Source organism: Theropithecus gelada, chromosome 16, assembly GCF_003255815.1.
Source record: "Theropithecus gelada isolate Dixy chromosome 16, Tgel_1.0, whole genome shotgun sequence".
Lineage (NCBI taxonomy): Eukaryota > Metazoa > Chordata > Mammalia > Primates > Cercopithecidae > Theropithecus > Theropithecus gelada.
The window spans coordinates 53,713,801-53,728,376 of record NC_037684.1 but is presented as its reverse complement, the minus strand read 5'-3'; the positions used below and the strand labels follow the sequence as shown (position 1 = coordinate 53,728,376).

At 56.2% G+C, this 14,576-nt stretch overlaps 1 pseudogene across 1 annotated transcript; it reads right to left on the bottom strand.

Annotated features, from left to right (window-relative positions):
• Nucleotides 1-8,503: 8,503 nt before the first annotated feature.
• LOC112610040 lies at nucleotides 8,504-9,933 on the bottom strand (annotated as a pseudogene). Its single transcript, XR_003116268.1, has one exon. The product of XR_003116268.1 is annotated as an uncharacterized LOC112610040 (transcript).
• Between the last annotated feature and the right edge of the window lie 4,643 nt (nucleotides 9,934-14,576).

Here is a 14,576-nt window from a genome sequence, read left to right as displayed (position 1 = left end):
GAGCCACTCTGCCAAGACTCAGGGGCGATGTCATACTTTGGAAAAGAAAAAGGAAAAAAAATAAAAGGCAACCACCAACAAACTGAGAGGCTGAGTCACAGCCAGGCGGAGGCATCTGTCAAATCCAAGAGAGCCATGGTGGGGATGGGGGCCCCCTTAGGCTTGGAGGGGGAAGGGGTACAGAGGGGCCACCTGCCCCGCTTTCCTGCACTTTTGGAGGCACCAGGCAGCCTCTCCTGGAGGACATGTGCCCTTCCAGTGGGGTGCTCTGGTCAGGGAGTCCAAGGGGTTGAGCAGACCTTGGGCTCAAATTCCAGCTCAGCCATTCATCGGCCCCTGGCCGGGGCCAGCCACCCCAGCTTGCTCAGCCTCAGTCTCCTCTTCTGTCTAGTGGACATAAGGGCGGCTCTCAGAATTCTTGTGCCAATTACAGAAGAGCTGAGTGCTCAGAGCACCCTCCGGCATAGGACAGGGACCGAGCACAGACAACCGTGCCCTGTTTGCTGCCATCAGGAAAGAAAAGCCCCTCACCCCCGGAGCAGAGATGCTGGAGGGTTTGTCCGTGGGGTCCTCCTCTCTGCTCCAGGCCCTCCTGACACCCCAACAAATCAGCTTCCAAAGCTGTTGCTGGCCTTGGGCTGTTTCCTTGCCAACTCTCCATACTCCCTCCTTCCTCGGGTCCCAGTACTCCTGAGGGGTCTTGGATAGTGTGATGGGCTTTGGGGGCAGCAGGGGCAGGGCAGGATCTTCTACCCCGACCAGCATCCTGCCCAGTCTGGCAGGTCCCCTCACCATGGGGCTCCTGCTGTGGCCAGGCAGGGCCTGAGGAAAGCTGGCAGGCTCCGAAGTGGCCTCACTTAACACACAGCATGGCCCCAGCCTTTCCGGGAGCCACAGTCTTGGAGCAAGGGGCGGAGGTGTAGCCCACGTGCCCCGGATCAGTCTGGCAGGGTGTGCTGGCGTCCCCTGAAAGGAGGCCCCTGCAGATGGCAGGCATCTGTGCGTGGAGGACGCCTTCATCCTGCCAAGGCACAGGGCTCCGGAGCGGGAAGGCACCCTCCAGACCATCCACACACACTCCTGGGGCTCGAGGCCTGGAGAAGGAAGGGACTTGCCCAGGGCCACCTGGCCAGGGGTGACAGGTCTCCCAGCTCTGATCAGGACCTCTAAGGCTCTGCATCCTCCAAGGCTGAGCCCAGGTCCCCTGAACCTCTGGTCCAGGAACCCGCTGCACAGGCCTCTCCCCAACCCTGGAGCCCATGTGATCCCAGCCCCCCTCCCTCTGATGGCTCCCGGCTCCCCCACCGGCGGCGGGTGCCTGCCTGTCCCGCCCCCGCGCTCCCGGCGGGGAGGGGTTCCTATGGCACCCCTTCCCCCGCACACACTTAGCTCACTGGCAGCCCATCTGCCCCGAGACGGCAGCAGCAGATGCTTGGATGCACAGCGGTGCCTGCAACTTGGTCGGCCCAGCGCTTGTGGCGGGTGTGCACGCTGCCAGCCAAGGTGGGGGCCTGGGCCCTGAAATGCCCACCCAGCTGGGGCAGAGGCCCCTCATCCAAGGCCAGGCTATAGAAAGATTAGGACACCCAGGTGCTTGCCAGTGCTGGGGACAGGATGTCGGCAGAGCTGGAGTCAGAGTTGCCCTTGCAGCCCCTCCCCACCAGCTGCACCCTCACCTCCCTGACTCCCTGGGGAAGGCCCAAAGCGTGCAGATTCTGCTCCCAGGCCCCAGCCACAAGGAGAAGGCTGGTGGGCACCACCCCACAGGGGCTGCCACTGCCCGAAGTGCATGCCAAGGTTGGTGGCAGAGGGTCTGGAGCTTCCCAGCAGCACAGAGAGTTAGACCCTCAGCTGGGACTCAGAGAGCAGGCCCCTTACCCTTAGCCTGCCTGAGCACCTCAGGCTCTGGTACCCCAGACCCACCCTCCAGGTTCTGCTCAGCGCCCTTCCTCTCTCTCCTGACTTCTCACTCCCACGAATGGGGGTGGGGGGCAGAGCTGGGTGCTAGGAGGTGGTGGCCACGGCCCCTGGATGCACATGGTCAGTGGGTGGATAGGCCTGGTTTCCATGGCAGCAGCCTCCAGCCCTGGGTTGGAAGAGGAGGGTGCTGAGGCCCCCAGAGCCTGACCTTTGGCCGGGCTCTCCCCACGCCCTCCCCTGCCGCAGCAGCAGGGCTTTTCATGCGTGGGTCCCCAGCTGGGCATAGGAGGGTGAGCCCAGCATGGGGCAGGGGCCTAGGGGGCCATGCACTGGTGGCTGCAGTGCCCCCAGTGATATGGGGGTGGCACCACCTCCAATAAAACAGAAGACTCTGGCTAAGCCTGGAGCCCTGGGGACTTGGGCTTGACACTGGGCGGAATGTCCTGATTCCAGAAAGAATGAGAGCATCGCCAGGATCTGCTCCCAGGGCTGTTCACAGCCTCCAGCCCGGAGCCCCGGGTAAGAGGTGTGGGGAGGTGAAAGAGGCCTCAAGACGGGAGCGGTACAGCCTGCGGGGCGGAGTGAGGGGGGCAGCTCGTCTCCTTAGGACCCCAGTAGCCAAGCCCCCAGAAGCGTCTGAAAGCCACAGACTCCCAAGGAGCGGGCAGCCTCCCCTCCTCCCGGCACCCCCGCGGTGTGAGCTGCAGACACACAGGCACACCCGCACACATGCGCACGCCCCCGGGCCGCCTCTGCTCCCCTCGCGGCTCGCGTTTGTTTTGCTCAGGCAGGGCTGGAATGGGGACACGCTGCACTCTCGCAATTGGCAGTTTCCTCCAAGCCCCCCATGGAGGTGCCATATGTCTGCATCATGAATAGGCTTGAGGATCCGTGCCATGGCCTGGGGGGCTGGGAAGAGGCAGCTGCCAATCACCCCCAAGTAGGCAAGGGGAGGGGGCTACCAGAGGGGCAGGGTGGGGGCACAGGCAAAGGCCAGGGGACAGGGTGGGGCCAGGGCTTGGTCACTGGTTCTCCCCAGGGTGGGACACATCCCAGGTGACCCAAGGGCCTTTGCTGAAGACAAAGCAAAACGCAAAAAGTCCTGGGCTTTGACCTTGATAAGTGACCAAAGTCCCCGAATCCTGCCCCTTGGCCTCTGGCCCGTCCATGTGCCAGCCGTCAGCCCAAGCCACCTCCTCCAGGATGCCTCCCTCCTCCCTGCGCCTCTGCGCTGGCATGTGCCCCCTGTGAGCCTTCACCAGTGAGGTGGATCCAAGGCCTCCCTTGTAGGGAGGAGGAGGAGGAACCAGGTTCAGCCAGCACCAAATGGGGGCCACACTTAATTCCCACAACACTCCGAGAACTGGGGATTATTATCTCCATTTTATAGATAAGAAAACAGGTTCAGCAAGGTTTTACTAAACTGTTTCAAGATCTCCCAGTGCAGCGACGGCAGAGCCGGATTCTGCTCAGGTCCCGACGGTGCACAGTCAATGGTTCCTTGCCCCAAGCCTGGAGCAGCCCCGTCCCCTGCTGTGCCTGGGCACCCTCTGCCTGGTGGCCACCCACCCTGCCCCTCGTCTACGGGACCTGGTTCCTCCTCCTCCACCTCCCAGCTCGGTGATGCACTCTCTGTCCTGCCCCCACCCCCTCACTCCCCCTTAGATGAACTCTTCTCTCCTCCTCCCCGCTCTGTGATGCTGTCAGAGTCTCTCTGTGTCTCTGTCCCCCTCCCTTAGAATGAACTCTTCTCCCAGCTCTGTGATGTTCTGTCCCCCACCTTAGAATGAACTCTTCTCTCCTCCTCCTGGCTCTGAGACACTCTCTGTCCCCCCATCTTAAAATGAACTCTTCTCCCAGCTCTGTGATGCTCTGTCCCCCTCTTAGAATGAACTCTTCTTCTAGCTCCGTGATGCTGTCCCACCCTTACCCCCTTACAATGAACTCTTCTCTCCTCCCAGCTGTGATGCTCTCTCTGTCCCCCCACCACCTTTAGAATGAACTCTTCTCTCCTCCTCCCAGCTCTGCGACGCTGCACCCCACCCCCACCTTTAGAATGAACTCTCCTCCCTGTCCTGAGATGCTGTTACCCACCTTGCTCACTGCAGAGACCACATGAGACAGGGTCACCTGTCTGCAGTCTGCACGTGTGTCCCTCCCTAACCCCAGCCCTCAGTCACCTCTCCCACCCGTGCCCGGTCCAAGTCTGACATGCAGGTGACTGTGGAATGAATGAATGGACACAGGCAGGTACAGGCAAGAGTGGCGATCTGAGCCTGCGAGGCATGACCGCAGAAGCCTCCGCCAGTGTAGCCGCAGCCAGCGTCACACTGTCCCTGTGGGGTGGAGGGGCCGCCCCGCTCCGGACTCCACAGGTCCTTTCTCTCATTCCTGGCCCTGCTGGACGCAGCGACGGTGGGTCGGACGAGCTGCTCTGGGTTAATTGGCTCTCTCTTCCTGCCAGCATGATGGATCCTGCTTGACATTTCCCCAGATAGTTACTTGATAACCAAGTAATTTGTCATGGAGACCTCGTTATATGCCAACTAGGTCCCCTAAGCCGTTAGCGTCTGTGCCCCAGAAACAAGATTGGCAAGTTAATAATGGAGCCTTAATCACGCTGTTCCCTGCTGGCACTGGAATAGAATTACCTGGAGACAAGATGGGACGCTGTTGCTCTCCTTGGGCCTTGGAGATGAAGCTTCATGAGAGATCCTGAAGCCACTGACCCTTCTTGAGAGGGTCCCCTGACCTCGGTGTTCTCAACCAGGTGTTCCTTCTCCTGGCAACAATGCCATTCTGCTGAGAAGTCCCCCTCTACAAGGTGCTCTGAGGCTGGTTCAGGCTCTAGCTCTGCACTGGGCACTTGGCCCCCCGACCCCAGGCCATACTGAGGGGTTCAGGGGAAGACATGACTCAAGCCTGGCCAGCCAACAAGTGTCAGTCTCGGGCCTTGGCTGGGGCCGCTGGGGCCGCTGGGACAGCAGGGCTCACTCTGCCGAGGATTGTTATGTGGGTGAGGAAGCAAGGTTGGGCTGATGAGGGAGCAGCCTCCCGGAGAGGAAGGGAGCCAGGGCCAGGCCGTGCAGGGCAGTGCTGCCTCCTGGAGTGAACTAACGAGGTCCTAGCTTTGCTTAAGTTGGTTTTTGTCACATGTAACCTGGAGAGTTCTGATTATACACAAGAGATCGCCACTCAGACATCCACCTGCTGCAACTCCAGGATTCAAGCTGTCTGCCGGGGCTACATGGAGGAGCCCCCTGGGGAGGAAGACCACGTGGTACAGAGAGGCAAGGCCTGGGAGAGACGGCCTGGGCTGGGACGAGGGCTGGGATCGGCAATCTTGAGGAGGGCCTGGGGTCTGCTCCCCAGGTGGTCTTGGGCAGGAATGGAGGGGAAGCCTGGTGGAAGCTGAAGAGGAGTGAGGCTGGAGGAGAGGCTCCGGCCTCAGCCTTGACTTCAGCACCAAGGACAGCAGCAGCGCAGTCCCCTACAGTGAGGCAGGCCAGGCGCAGCCCCCTACAGTGAGGCGGGCCCGGCGCAGCCTGGCCTGGATGTTTTTAATTTTAAAAATCTTTTATTTAAAAGTAAATAGGGATGGAGATGGGGTTTCACTATGTTGTCAAGTTGGTCTCAAACTACTGGGCTCAAGCAATTCTCCCGCCTCAGCCTCCCAAAGTGTTGGGATTACAGGCGTGAGCCACTGTGCCCAGATGGGCTGGATGTCTTTAATGAACCAAAAGGAGGTTTATACTTCCATGGCAGGGTTTGGGATAAATAAGTAATGGGTACACAGAATATCCACCCAATCCCCTAAATGAGGCAGTTATTAAGTCCAGGAAAAATAAGAGGTTGTACAAGAAAGGAAATGTAATTACAATACATTACTCAGCTGGGAAGAGTGTATGCTGAGAAGTAATAGTGCATACATTGAATTCTGATTCAATCAAAAGGAGAAGCTGGTGGGAGAGTGTGGGGGGGCATGTGTGAGAGAACAAGCCTTCAGCCGCCATCGTGGGAAGGACATGGGTAAATTTCTCAATCTGAAAAGGAGAAAAAAAAAAAAAAGCAGCAGCAGCAGGAACATGAGCATGGCTATTCAGAAGTAAATACCAAAAAGAATCAGCTACAATCACATAAAAGTTTGCCTCTGAGAAGGGGGAATCAGGAAAGAGGTGCTGGTTTTTCATCAGAAGCCTTGTATTGTTCGATTATTCAAACTGTCAATTTATGATGTTGATTAAAAGCATACATGAAATGTAGGCCAGGAGCGGTGGCTCACGTCTGTAATCCCAGCACTTTGGGAGGCTGAGGCAGGTGGATCATTGAGGTCAGGAGATGGAGAACAGCCTGGCCAACATGGTGAAACCCTGTCTCTACTAAAAATACAAAAATTAGCTGGGTGTGGTGGCGCGCCTGTAATCCAAGCTATTCAGGAGGTTGAGGGAGGAGAATCACTCGAACCCAGGAGGTAGACATTGCAGTGAGCCAAGATTGCGCCACTGCACTCCAACCTCAGTGACAGAGCAAGACTCCATCTCAAACAACAAAAAATACATGAATGCAAGTAACTAAAAAACAAAACCAAAAATTCTCAAGCTGCTCCCTGCTCCCAGCTCTCTGTCAGGCCCACACAACTCCAGGGTAGGGCCCCGAGGCCTGTCCTGTCTTCCTGGATTCTGTACCTCCTCCCCTGGCCCTCTCAGCTCTCCTGTGCTCCCTTCATACTCCTCTCTGGGCTGCTCTGGGTCTATCTGCGGATCTGTCCTGGTCCTCCTCCCTCCTGCCTTAGCCTCCCTCCCACCTTGCCTGCCTCTTTCTGCACTTTACTCCCTTTTGGGTTCTGCCCATGGCAATCGGAGGGGAAGGGGTGCCTGTCCCTGGGGGAGGAGCCCAGCCCTATCTACAGGGCCTGTGGCACCCACAATAGCTGTCAGCTGGCTGCTTTAGCCGCACCCGCAACTGGCCCCACACCAGCCGTCCATGGTGGTAGGACACCTCCTGCTTGCCGGGGAGGTGAATCGGGGATAGCAGGCGGCGCTCCATCATCTCCATGACACCTCGCCTAATTACACCGTGTGCTATTCATTTGGATGTCAGCGCTGCCGCATGGCTTTGCCCTTAATTAATAATTTGGTAAAACTCCACTCGGGGCCTGGCCAGGGAAGTTCAGCAGGGACTGTTAAGGCTGGGCTGGTGAGCACCTCCCCCACTAGCAAATGTGGGCTCCCCCAAGCATTCCCAGGTAGCACCCCTCCACCCAGAGTTCCTGTTTGAAAGACCAGAGCCTGGGGGGAGACAGGGATGGGTGAGGGGTATCTGCAGCTTGGGCACTGTCCCTGGAGAGGGTGACTCAGGCCTCAGGGCACCTGTCGGATACACCTTCCTGCCCCAAACACCATGGCTTATTCTAAAAGCATTGGCAATCCATCCCACTGATAAGGAAAGAGGCTCAGAGAGGTGAAGTGGCTTACCCAAGCACACACAGCACACAAGTACAGAGGCCTTGGTCTGGAACCCAGGGCCCTGGTTGCCTGTGCACAGCCACTTCCACCAGGACAAGGAGCCCCAGGCCAGGCCCTTCAGGGACTCTTCCGCAGAGGAGGCAGGCACAGGCCCTGGGGTGGACGTGTACCAGCCACCGGGGTGTGAGGGGCAAGGCTGGCTCTCCTGGAGCCCATGCTGCCCTTGGCCCTGGAGGACACGGTCCCCATGAGAGGTGCATGGCTCAGGTCAGATGCTGTGCAAGGGGCCAAGACCCAGCTCAGATCCAGATTCAAACAGTCCAATGCCTGTGGCCAGAGTAGGGGTGGGGTAGGGTAGGACCACCAGAGGGGCCCCTCCCTGGGGCCTGACCTTGGCCAGATCCTCAAGGACCACTCCAGTCCTGGTGTGTCTTCTGATCCTGAGTGCCATAGGAGAGGGGACGCAGGACCGGCTGGGGTCTCAGAGGCTCCAAAGGCCAGGCCCATGCGATTCTTAGAGTGTCTCCCTCCCAGCCTCCAGGCAGGGTGGGGGCCTGGGAAAGGGACACAGAGGCCCACAAGTGAACAGGAAAATCTATTTGGATCGACTTGAATTATTAAGTGGTTCAAGAATATTCTTAGCTCTGGGAAGGCTGTGGTCTGTAGAGATGGACTTTACCACGGCCCTATTTTTAAAGTTCTGTGGGTAGGAGTCGAGACGCCACTGAACTTAGAGCCCCCCAGCACGCCCCTCTGCCTGCTGCCAGGGAGTAGGATGGGGACCGTGCAGGGGGGCACATGCCAACCCTGCAGACCCCCACCCTGCAGGGGAAGGGCGTGTGACGCAGGGACGGGAAGTTGGGGTTCCCCCACGTCCAGGTCCACCCCTGCCCAGCCCCTGGCCCGTGAACCTGCTCCCCCAATTCTAGCCCCCCTTGACCCGCACACCCTGTTTCCCCTGCTTCAATCCCCTGTACTCTACTCCCCCAAACCTGCCCCCCTCCCCCAGAGCAGCCCTGGGGAAAGGGGCTGGGCCAGCTCAGGGCTGCCACTGTACATCCCCAAGGTGGGCTGGCATCTCAGCAAGCTGCTTTTGACTGAAGGAAAAAGAATCAAGCTTTTCAAGAATTCAAGTTAGTTTTATTCAGAGGTCTTACTGAGAATCCTAGACCCAGGCCCCAGCCCAGGAGCAGCCTTAGAGAGGTCCTGTCTGACTGCCCGGCTCAGTGTCTCGGCCCACTGCTTGGATGCGGGGGCCGGGGCTCACGACCTGCCAATTCCATCCAGCTGGCTCTGAAGTTACATGACAGCAGAATCACACCAAGGCTTGGGCGTAAGAGCACTTCTGGTTACAGATTACGAAGCATAATCGCTAACCTCGGCCAACATTTTCTCACGTGCAGGAAGAGCCAAGGACCAGGGCCCTTCATCTTTTAAGGAATACAGTGACTCAGGCAAAAGACGCGGGGCCACGTGTTCTTTCCTGTTTTGTTTTCAAAGCGTCCCTCTGGAGAGCCGCAGTGTCACCGAGTCAGGGCCCACAGAAATGAGCACACACTTAGGGTTGCTGCTGACACGCCCTGCCTCTCCTCACGCGGTTCACGTGGCCATCAGCTGGGGCTGAGGACCCCTGGCACGCACCTGCACCCCAAATGGACTACAGATGCCACTTCCATTTCAACTGTCACCCCTTTAGGGTTCAGAGCTCCACACCCACTTAACCCCAAGCCAGTGGCAAAGCTTCCTGAGAGGCCGGGAACTGCCAGCCGTGAGTTCCACACCACCTCTGCCATCCTCCTGAGACCCTGCTCCCCCAAAGACAGGCCTTACTGAGGACTTGGTGGGGTGCTGGTCAGGAACTGCTCAGTCTTTGGGGAGGGGGTGCTGGCTGTCTGTGTGGCGAGAGCCTGGGAAAGGCATGCAGGCGGATGTGGTTGGAGCCCTGACTCTCTGAATCTTGGGCTTAGGTGAGTCCTCAGCAGGTGCCCTGCACTTCCGGTCCCCTTTCCCAGCCAGGTCACTGCTCAGCATCTGCATGGTCAAGGAGGACTCCCCCAAAACCATGCACAGCCAGACGGCCCAAGCTAAAAGAAGATGCCAGTGACTAAAAGCAGGAGTGAAGTCAGGGACGTTCTCAGAGACCTCACACACATCAAGAAAATCCTGTGAACAACAGTATGCCAACAGATTAGATAACATGGACGAAATGGAAAAATTCCTAGAAACACACAAGCTAGCAACTGACTCAAGGATAGACAATCCGAACAATCTATAACAAATACATAGACTGACTCAGAATCAAAACTCTCCCAAAGACCTGAGACCAGATAGGCTCACTGACAAATTCTACCAAAGGTTCTAACAAGAATTAACACCAATCTCTCTCTTCTAAAAAAACAGGAGGGAACACTTCCTAACCCAATCTATGAGGCTAATATTATCCTGATATCAAAACCAGAGGAAGACATCATAAGAAAACGCCAAACCAATATCCCTTATAAATACAGATGTAAAAATCCGCACCAAAATACAAGTAAATCACATTCAGCAGCAGTCAATGGATTATACACCATGACCGAGTTGGATGTATTCCAGAAACGGAAACTGGCTCAACATATGAAAATCAATCAATGTAACACCTCACACTAACAGAAGAATACAGGATCTTTTCAACAGAGGCCAGAAAAGCATTTGACAAAATCCAGTACCCTTTAAGGATAAAAACACTTCATGAATTAGAACTAGAAGGGGATGTCTTCAGCTGGATAAAGAGCATCCTTGAAAATCTAACAGCTCACATCATATATAGTGGTGAAAGACTGAAAACTTTTCCTTAAGATCAGGAACAAGACAAAGATATGTGCTCTCACCACTGTGTTCAACAACGTGCTAGAGATTCCAGCCAGAGCAATTAGGCAAGAAAAAGAAAGAAAAGGCATTCAGATTGGAAAGCAGGAAGTAAAAATAGGCCAGGCACGGTGGCTCATGCCTGTAATCTCAGCACTTTTGGAGGCCGAGGTAGGAAGAAAGCTTGAGCCCAGGAGTTGGAGACCAGCCTGGGTAACATAGTGAGACCCTGTCTTCACAAAAAAACTCTTTAAAAATTAGGCTGGGTGCGGGGACTCACGGCTGTAATCTCACCACTTTGGGAGGCTGAGGCGGGTGGATCATGAGGTCAGGAGATTGAGACCATCCTGGCTAACACAGTGAAACCCCGTCTCTACTGAAAAAACAAAACAAAACAAAACAAAAAATTAGCCAGGCGTGGTGGTGGGTGTCTGTAGTTCCAGCTACTCGGGAGGCTGAGGCAAGAGAATGGTGTGAACCCGGGAGGTGGAGCTTGCAGTAAGCTGAGATCGTGCCACTGCACTCCAGCCTGGGCGACAGAGTAAGACTCCGTCTCAAAAAAAATAATTAGCCAGGCATGGTGGTGCATGCTTGTAGTCCCAGCTACTCTGGAGGCTGAGCCAGGAGGATTACTTGAGCCCACGAGGTCGAGGCTGCAGTGAGCTGTAATCACGCCCCTGCACTCCAGCCTTGGCAACAGAGCAAGAACCTGTCTCAACAACAACAAAGCAAAATGGTCTGGGACAACTGGCTACTCACAGGTATGACATGGGACCTGCTCCCTCACACCATACACAAATTCAAGTCAAAATGGATCAAAGACGTAAAGGTAAGCACTAAAACTATACCTGTCTTAGAAGGAAATGTAGGTGTAAATCTTCATGGCCTTGAATTAGTCAATGGCTTCTTAAATATAACATCAAAAGCATAAGCAACAAAAGAGATTAATGGACTTCATCAAATTTAAAAACTTTCATGCATCAAAGGACACTATCAAGAAAATGACGACAACCCACAGGAGAAAGTATTTGTAAACTACAGAAGTGATCAATATCTAGGATTCAGAACATATAAAGAACTTCTGCAACTCAAGATGACAACCCAATTTTAAAAATGGGCAAAGGATCTGAATAGATGCTTTGCTCACGAGGATATACAAATGGTGACTAAGACATGAGAAGGCGCTCACCATCGTGAGCTATTAGGAAATGCAAATCAAGAGCACAATGAAATACCACATTTGTATTTTAGTTTAGTTTTTTTTTTTTTTTGGAGACAGGGTCTCATTGTCACCCAGGCTGGAATGCAGTGGCGCAACCACGGTTCACTGCAACCTCGACCTCCTGGGCTTCAGTGATTCTCCCACCTCAACCTCCCGAGTAGCTGTGATTATAGAAGTGCATCACCATGCCTGGTTAATTTTTTAGTTTTCTGTAGAGATGAGGTCTCACTATGTTGCCCAGCCTGGTCTCAAACCTCAAACTCCTAGGCTTAAGTGATCCTCCTGTCACAGCCTTCCAAAGTGCTGGGATTACAGGCATGAACCACTGTGCCCAGCCGAAATACCAGCTTCTACTCCATGGAATGGCTAGAATCTAAATGGCAGATAATAGCAAGTGGTGGCGAGGGTGTGGAGAACCTGGAACCCTTGGGCATTGCTGGTGGGAATGTGAACTGATGGAGCTGCTACGGAAAAGTCTGGCAGTTTCTCAGAAAGTTAAACACAGGGTTACCACATGACCCAGAAATTCTACTCCTAAGTATATACCCAAGGCAGCTGAATACATGTTTACACAAAAGCTCGTACATCAGTCTTCCCTGAAGCATTATTCACAACAGCTCTGAATGGAAAAAACCCAAATATCCACCAAGTTCAACAAAATGTTTATCCTGATCCACACGATGGAATATGACTCAGCCATAAAGAAGAACGAGGTTCTGACACCTGGCACAAGACGCAGGCGCATCTTGAAAACATTAGGCCGAGAGAAGGCCCCCATCGCCAGCATCGGCTCTGTCCACTCTTTGCCTGAGGAGCCCCATTTTTCCAAGGACCATGCAGTGGTCTCACCTATGCCTCAGTGGGCCTGGGGGCCAGCATGAGGGTCCCCAAAGTGATGCCTAAGCCCTGGACTCATGCGCAACGACGCAGGACCTTGGATTCCGTCCCCCAGCCTGGGCGGCGTGCCCCAGGACCACGGCTGTGCTCGGGTGGTGTTACCCCCGGGAGAACCCTGCCCGGCCTGCTGGTGCCGGTGACATTCAGAGATTTTAGGGGGACACCTCTGGAGGCTGTCCACGGCCCTGCTCTCCCTCCCATCCAGACAGGACTCCACGGGGGTGCTGGGAGGCAGATCCTTGCCAAAGATGCTAGGTGGGCAGACGCCCTCCCCTCTGACCACTGATGCCTCGTTCCTGGGCCCAGCCTGGTGCTGGACTCCACCACCCCATGCCTCATTTATCAGGAGTGTACTGAGTGTCCACTGCTGGGCAAGAGACCTCACGCGTATCCCCACCTTTAAACCCCAACGCTTCTGAAGCAGGTGTTCATGTTCCCGGTGAGGAAACAGGTTCCAGGTGGACACAGCTGCGGCTCTCAGCTCATCAGGTGCTGCCCTGGACTCTCCCAAGTGGACCTTCAGTGCCCACCAGACAGACACATCTAGACCGGTCTGGACCCCACGCGTGGCTGTCCCTGGGGCCCACATGGCTCCACGGCTGACACCTCTCAACTTAAGCTAGAGGTAGTCAGGGTCCACACAACCTCAAAGCCGGCCTCGCCCGCTGTCAACTCCACACCTCTCCCACCTCAAGGACTCTCTGGGGACACTCCCCACACTGGCCCAAGTTCCAAGGCCCTTCCTGTCTGTCTCCCTTCCCAAGGCAGGTGGAAAGGGAGGGCCGTGAGCCGTCCCATCCACTAGCTGCTGCCCCTTTTGGTGCGAAGGGCAGAGATCCCTCTGCCACGGTGAGAGGAGCCTCGGTCCACTGGTGGGGTCCTCAACAAAAGCTAGATCCCCGACAGGCCCAAGTGCCCAGGGCTGGGTGAGGCCAGTCCGGGTCCACTGACACCCTGAGGCATGGAGGGCCTGAGGGGCTGTGCTGGGGCTCCCTCTCGCCCCACACTGCTCATCTGGTCTGGCCAGCATTGCTGACGGACAGCAGCCAGAACAGGCCACCTAGTTCCCGCTCTCTCCTGTGCCCCCTGTGACTTCAGGCACAACACCCAGGTGCCCGCAGAGCCCCCAGTATCTGCACCTCCCAGCCCCACTTGTTCTGGAGTGGGTCTACTTCTTATAGAAATTTCTAGAATAGAGTCTGCTCCATCAAGGAAGGGCAGCTCCACAGCCTGGGCCTCTTTTCCGGAGCCTCCGTCCCTGCAGCCCAGCCCTCCAAAGCAGCTTTTGAGTGAGAGCAGGCGGGTGGGGCTGGCACTTCCAGGCCCTGAGTGCTGCTGCCTGTGCACCTGTCCCCTCAACTGTGCACCTGTCCCAGGCCCAGGCTCGCACTGCTCCTCAGGAACACCAGGACAGCACCGTCTCAGAGGGGCATGGCGGGGCGCCAGAGACCCGCCCTCCCTGGATTCTTGTCCCAAGCTGTCAAATCATGATCACCGGCCTCTTCTTGTAGAGCTCAGGTGAATGGCAGGAAAGGATTCCAGGAACTTCTTCATGCTCTGTGGCAGATTCCAGCGTCCTCAGGGAGCCTGGGGTCTGGAGGCCAGCCGGCATGTCAAGGGTTGGGGGGTGCTTGGGAGGCGCCCAGGGGCTGGGGCCGGGCTGCAGGTGGGCCGTCCCCTTTGCCCCCACTCCTCAGCTGGCACCTCTAGCCCACACCAAGAGGAGAGGAAGTGGCCAGACAGGGGCCCAGGGCTGCTTTCCCACAGTGGAGACAGTTTTGAGGCTGTGCCTCTGGGGCAAGGCAGACAGGGACAGAGGACAGCGATAAACTCTCAGAGCCTGTGGGGGAAGGAGCCACCCCCTGATCCTAGCCCCGCCGGGCGCAGAACCTGGCACCCAACCCCTCAGGCACCAGTGACGCCCTGTCTGGCCTCCCACCCCGCAGCCCAGACTGTCTCTGTGTGCTGCCCCTACCCTCAGCCCCCTCTAGGCTGAGACGAGGCTGTCTGCTCCCTCTTCCCGGGGCAGGCTGGAGGATAGCCAGGACTGGGGTCAGGGGTCATGGCAGGCAGTGGGCCCCAGCTACCCCAGCTAGGACCCCTCCCATGCCAGGGCAGAGATGGTTCAGTATGGCTGGGGCTGGGGACCTGCCTTAAAAATGAACCCTGATTCTGCGAGTAAACCTTACAGTAAAGAGATCAACAGAAATAAATAATCAAACAAA